Below are 7381 nucleotides of genomic sequence, written 5' to 3'. Positions count from 1 at the left end.
TGGTAGCATAGTGGCTAAGACACTTGCCTGCTAACCAGATGGCTGGTGGTTCAAACCCACCAGCCACTCCTCAGAAGGAAGATTGGGCAATCCTATTTCCATAGTGATACTGCCTCGGAAACCCAAGGAGGGGTCACTATGAGTTGGGTTTGACTCGACGGCACATAACAAAACAACACAAATACTTAAGCAAGTAATTCATGTTCATTCTGGTAATTTATATGGCTTTGTGACAAAAGGAAGGGGTTCAGGGTAAATGGAAAGGATTTAAGAGCATTTATAGAGCCCATTTGTAATTCTTTACTTGGTTGTTGTTGTTGTTAGGTGCTGTCAAGTAGAGTCCGACTCATAGCAATCCTTTGTACAATAGAACGCAACACTGCCAAGTTCTGCACCAGTCTCACAATCATTGCTATACCTACGCCCATTGTTGCAGCCACTGTGTCAATCCATCTTGTTGAGGGCCTTCTGCTTTTCTGATGACCCTCCAGGTTACCAAGCATGATACCGTTCTACAGGAAGTGGGACCTTCTGACAACCTGACTAAAGTAGGTGAGACAAAATCTGGCCATTCTTGGTTCCAAGGGGCATTCCAGCTAAACTTCTTCCAGGACAAATTTGTCAGTTTTTCTGGCAGTCTATGGTATTTTCAGTATTCTTTGGCAACACCACAACTCAAAAGCATCAACTCTTCTTTATCTTACTTATTCATCATCCAGTTTTGACATGAATCTGAGGCAACTGAAAATACCATGACTTGGGTTGTTGTTGTTGTTGTTGTTAAGTGCTGTGGAGTTGTTTCTGACTCATAGCGACCCCATACACCGCAGAACGAAACACTGCCCGATGCCACACCAGCCCCACAATCCCTGCTATACTTGAGCCCATCATTGCAGCCACCATATCAATCCATCTCCTTGAAGGCCTCCCCCTCTTTCGTCGACCCTCCACCCTACCAAGCATGACATCCTTCTCCAGGGAATGGTCCCTTCTGACAACATGACCAAAATAGGTGAGACGAAGTCTGGCCATTCTTGCTTCCAAGGAGCATTCTGGCTGCACTTCCTCCAGCACAGATCTGTTAGTTCTTTTAGCAGTCCATGGTACTTTCAGCATTCTCCGCCAGCACCACAACTCAAAAGCATCAACTAACTCTTCTTCGATCTTCCTTATTCATTGTCCATTGACTTGGGTTAGGTGCACCTTAGTCTTCAAAGAAACATCTTTGCTTTTCAGCATTTTAAAGAAGATTTTTGCAGTAGATTTGCCCAGTGCAATATGTCATCTGATTTCTTGACTGCTGCTTCTATTGGTGTTGATTGTGGATCCAAGTAAAATGAAATCCTTGACTATGTCAATCTTCTCTCTACTTATCAATATGTTGCTTATTGATCTAGTATCAGAATTTTTGTTTTCTTCATACCAAGGTGTAATCCATACTGCAGATTGTAGTCTTTGATCTCCATTAGTAAGTGCTTCAAATCCTCTTCATTTTCAGCAAGTAATGTTGTGTCATCTGTGTATCACATGTTGTTAATGAGTCTTCCTCCAATCCTGATGCCACATTCTTCTTCAGATAAACCAGCTTCTCGGATTATTTGCTCAGCATACAGATTGAATAGCATGTTGAAAGGATATAACCATGAAGCTCTCCCTTCCTGATTTTAAACAACTCAATTTTCCCTTGTTCTGTTCAAATGGCAACCTCTTCATCTATGTACAGATTCCTCATGAGCACAATTAAGTGTTCTGGAATTCCCATTCTTCTCAATGTTACCCATAATTTGTTATGATCCACACAGTCTAATGCTTTCACATAGTCAATAAAACACAGGTAAACATCTTTTTGATACTTGCTTTCAGCTAAGATCCATCTGACATCGGCACTGCTATCCCTCATTCCACTTCCTCTTCTGAATCTAGGTTGTATTTCTGGAAGTTCTCTGTCACTATACTGCTGCAGCAACTTTCTAAATTATCTTCAGCAAGATTTTACTTGCATGTGATATTACTGATATTGTTTGATGATTTTCACATTCTGTGGGATCACCCTTCTTTGGAATGGGTGCAAATATGGATTTCTTCCAGTCAGTTGGCCAGGAAGCTGTCTTCCAAATTTCTTATCATAGACAAGTAAGTGCTTCCAGTGTTTGTTGAAACATCTCAATGGGTATTCTACCAATTCCTGGAGCCTTGTTTTTCGCCAATTCCCTTAGTGCAGCTTTGACTTCTTCCTTCAATATCATTTGATTCAATATGATTCTTGATCATATTCCACCTCCTGAAACAGATACACATATACTGGTTCTTTTTGGTTAGGTGACTCTGTATTCCTTTCATGTCCTTTTGATGTTTCCTGCATCATTCAAGATTTTGCCCATAGAATTTTTCAACATTGCAACTCAAGGCTTGAATTTTTTTCTTCAGTTCTTTCAGTTTGAGAAATACCAAGTGTATTCTTCCCTTTTAGTTTTCTAACTCTAGGTCTTTGGACATTTCTTTATAACAATTGACTTTGTCTTCTCGACCTGCTTTTTGAAATCTTCTCTTCAGCTCTTTTTATCTTATTTCTTCCATTTGCTTTAGCTACTCTCCATTCAAGAGCAATTTTCAGAGTCTCTTATGAAATCCATTTTGGTCTTTTCTTCCTTTCCTGTCTTTTTAATGACCTCTTGCTTTCTTCTTGGATGATGTTCTTAATGTCATCCCACAATTCCTCTGGTTTTAGATCATTGGTTTTCAATGTGTCAAATCTATTCTTTAGATGGTCTCTAAATTTAGATGGGATACAATCAAGATCATATGTTGGCTCTTATGGACTTGTTTTAATTGTATTTATCTTCAACTTGAACTTGCATATGAATAGTTGATGGTCTGTTCCATAGTCAGCTCCTGGCCTTGTTTTGGCTAAAGATATTGAGCTTATAGATCACCTCTTTCCACAGATGTAGTCAATCTGATTTCTGTGTATTCCATCTGGTGAAGTCCAAAAGTATAGCCATCACTTACATTGTTGAAAAAAAAAGGTATTTGCAATGAATAAGTCATTAGTCTTGCAAAATTCTATCATGTGATCTGTGACATCATTTCTATCACCAAGGCTATTTACTTTACTTTAGTATTATAATTAAATATGCAAAGACCAGTAGTTAGAAAAACAAAAAGGAAGAACACACTCAGCATTTCTCAAGTGAAAGAACTGAAGAAAAAATTCAAGCCTTGAATTACAATACAGCAGTATAGTGACAGGGAACTTCCAGAAATACAACCTAGATTCAGAAGAGGAAGTGAAACGAGGGATATCAGTGCCGATGTCAGATGGATCTTAGCTGAAAGCAAGTATCAAAAAGATCTTTACCTGAAATACAAGCCAGAATTGAAAGATTCTGTGGGCCAAATATTAAATGATGCAGGAAACATCAAAAGAAGACAGAATGAATACACAGAGTAGCTGCACCAAAAAGAATTGATTGATATCCTACCATTTCAGGAGGTAGTATATGGCTAAAAACCACTGGTACTTAAGGAAGAAGTCCAAGTTGTGCTGAAGGAATTGGAGTAATACAAGCCTCCAGGAATTGAAAAAAAAAAAAAATACCTTTTGAGATGTTTCAACAAATGGATGCAGCACTGGAGGTGGTTACTTATTTATGCCAAGAAATTTGGATGACAGTTACCTGGCCAACAAGCTGGAAGAGATCAATACTTGTGCCCATTCAAAGGAAAGGTGTTCTCATAGAATGTGGAAATTATCAACTAATACCATTAATATTCACGTACAAGTAAAATTTTGATGAGCGTCATTCACAAACAGATGCAGCAGTATACTGAGAGAGAAATCCAGAAATTCAAGCTGGATTCAGAAGAGGATGTGGAACAAGGGATATCATTGCTAACTACAGATAAATCTTGGCTGAAATCAAAGAATACCAGAAATATGTTTACCTGTGTTTTATTGACTATGTAAAAACATTAGACAGTGTGGAACATAAAAAATTATGGATAACATTGAGAAGAACGTGATTCCAGAACAATTAATTGTGCCCATGGGGAACTGGTATGTAGAACCAGAGGTTCTCATTTGAACAGAACAAAGGGATGCCACATGGTTTAAAATCAGGAGGGTGTGAGTCAGGGTTGTATTCTTTCACCATATTTATTAAATATGTACACTGAGCAAATAATCCAAGAAACTGGGCTTATATGAGGAAGAACATGGTATCAGGATTGAAGGAAGACTTATCAAAACCTGCGATATACAGATGGCAAAACCTTGTTTGCTGAAAGTGAGGATGACTTGAAGCACTTACTGATGAAGATTAAATACTAAAGTCTGCAGTACGGATTACACCTCAACATAAAGAAAATGAAAATTCTCACAACTAGACCAATAAGCAACATCAAGATAAATGGAGAAGATATTGAAGTTGTCAGGGATTTCATTTTCTTTGGATCCACCATCAATATCCATGAAAGCAGCAGTCAAGAAATCACACATCATATGGGGCAAATCTGCTGCAAGGGACCTCTTCAAAGGTTAAAAAGAAAAGATGTCACTTTGAAGTTTAAGATGTGCCTAATACAAACTATGGTATTTTCAATCTCCTCATATGCACATGAAACCCAGACAATGAATAAGGCATCAGCTGAAGAAGTGCTTCTGTTTTTGAAGTGTCGTTGGCAAAGAGTACCAAAAATACCATGGACTGCTACAAGAAAGAACAAATCTATGCAGAAAAATTGCATGCAGAATGCTCCTTAGAAATAAGAATGGCCAGATTTTGTCTCACCTACTTTGGTTATGTGGTCAGAAGGGACCATTCCGGGGAGAAGGATATCATGCTTGATAAAACAGTCAGCAAAAAAAGTGAAGACCCGCAACACAGTGGCTGCAATAAGTTCTAGCATCTCTCTCTCATTGGTGTCAAGTAGATTCAACTCATAGCATCCCCTCCTTGGGTTTCCAGGGCAGTATCTCTAAGGAAGTAGACTGCACAATCTTACTTCTGAGGAGTGGCTGGTGGATTTGAACCTCCAGACTTCTGGTTAGCAGTCAAATGCTTTAGGCACTGCACCACCAGAGCTCCCCAAAGGATTGTGAGGATACCACAGGACCAGGTAGTGCTTCATTCTATTGTACATGGGGCTGCTGAGTCAGAGCCGACTCAATAGCACTTAATAACAATGACATAGAGCCCGTGGTTCTTCCCAAAGATAGTCAAGGAATATGTCCAGATAGCAAGCAGCACAACTTATTTGAGGAAAAGATCTAAGAGGGCTATACTATTTTCTAAAACAAGAATAGAAAAAAAGGGGAGGGGAGGGGAATAAATTGTTGTGATACAAATGAATAAAAGTGAAGGTAAAGATATAACCTTATATTTTTAAATAGCAGAATAGGCAGACAACATACACCAAAAAAAAAAAAAACAAAAAAAACCCACTGCCATTCAGTAGATTTAACTTATAGTGATCTCTCCTTGGATTTCCAAGCTGGTATCTCTACGGAAGTAGATTGCCCAAACTTTCTTCCAAGGGGTGGGTTTGAACTGCCAGCTTTCTGGTTAGCAGTCAAATGCCTTAGGCACTACAACACCACCCTCTGCAAAAGGCAATGAGAAACCAATTGAAACTCATACAGAAGACAATCATGGAACCCTGAGCTTTGAAAGGAAGGATAAAGAAATGGATTAAATTTCAACTGGTTGAAGAACCTGAAGGAAACAGTGAGTAAAGAGACAAAAGAAACTGTGGACTTTCTGGCTGTCCTGAGGGCACAGCCATTTTGAATATTTTCCAATAGCAACCAAAGAATCAGTTCTACTCACCAAGGCTGCAGGGGCAAGGACTGCATTGGTGCCTGCTGACCAGAAGGCAGAACAGCGAGGAAGGAGACAGGTAGACCTGTGGACTGCTGGGGGCTGTCCTGAAGGCACAACCATTTTGGATGTTTCCAAGTAGCTGGCGCAGACATTTTGAGTATGTGCAGGTTGCATTCTTGCTTGAACTGCGACCTGGGAGTGTGCTCTGCCTGCCAAGGACAGCATGGGCAACCACACTGGGGACTGATGACTAATACCCTTTGCTACTCTTGTGCCACAGGCCTTCTTGGTGAACATGGGTGTGGCCATCCCCTCGTCCCTCCCCCACCTTCTTGACCTGCAGTGGCTCCATCCCAGTCTGTGCTGTGGCAGAGCTTGGATGCTGTGCCCCACTCCTCAGAGTCACGTTTTTGTTTGTTTGTTTTTAAATTATTCTTTTTAATCTTCCTCCTTGCTTCCTTGTTTTGTTTTGCTTCCTTTTCCCTTTTCCTCTTTACAGTCTCTGGTTCTTGTTTTTTTCTTTTTCTTTTTTTTTTTTTCTCTTCCCTTTTCCTGGTCCCCTTCTTTTCTTTCTTTTGGTTCTTCCCATCCCGAATTTTTCCATTTGCATTTTTCCCTAATCTTGTACTCCTGCTCTTTTCTCTCATTCTGCCCTCCTCAGATATTATGACTTTCTTTTTTGTTTCTTTTTCTTGTTATCTTTCTTTCATCCTTTTTTTAACATATTTCGAAATTTTTTTCCTATTATTTATTTCATTTATCTTTTTCTCTTTTGTGTTCCTGTTTGTTTATGTGGTTTGAATATTTTCTTCTCTTTTTTTTTATTTTTTTTTGTCTAACTGAGTGGGAGACTGCAACCATCCCCACACAATCCAACAATACCTGAACCTCCTACTACCCCACTCACTGAGTGAGGGACACCATTTGCTTTTGCACCAACTGACCAATGGTAGACAGTGGCCAATACCAGCTCAACTCACCCTCAGTTGTGCTTTACAAAGAGCTAACAGAGATCTGTACACACATTCTATCAAAATTCTCTATCACATCCACTAGGAGATAGGTAGTGAGTGCCTAAATGTCAACAACTAGTGAATAGAGGAACACAGTACCCTGCTCACACAAATATATCAAAACAAAATAAAGGAAAGAAAAAAATCCTGTGCTAATCACACCAACATACAACCACAAGTTAAACATAAATACAACACCACCACAATGTCTTGGAGACAACAGATCATCACACCCCACACAAAAAAGCAAGATAAAGTATAAGAAACAAGGGATCAGGGTGCAAATCCAGAAAACATCCCTGAGGAAGAAGAAGCATTGGAACTCCCTGATAAGGAATTCAAGAGAATTATATGTGGGTACCTTCAATAGCTATTCATAAGGTTTTCCCTTATGAAAACATCCTCAGAGTTATGTTTTTGTTTGTTTGTCAAAGCTGCAATGAAAGAACTGGCGAAGAACAAGGCTCCAGGAATTGATGGCATACCGATTGAGATATTTCAACAAACAGATGCCCCATTGGAGGCACTCACTCAGTTATGCCAAGA

The sequence above is a fragment of the Orycteropus afer genome, unplaced genomic scaffold (genome assembly GCF_000298275.1).
Source record: "Orycteropus afer afer isolate SDZICR_OR568_19922 unplaced genomic scaffold, OryAfe1.0 scaffold00025, whole genome shotgun sequence".
Classification (NCBI taxonomy): Eukaryota; Metazoa; Chordata; class Mammalia; order Tubulidentata; family Orycteropodidae; genus Orycteropus; species Orycteropus afer.
This window is presented reverse-complemented; position numbering follows the sequence as displayed.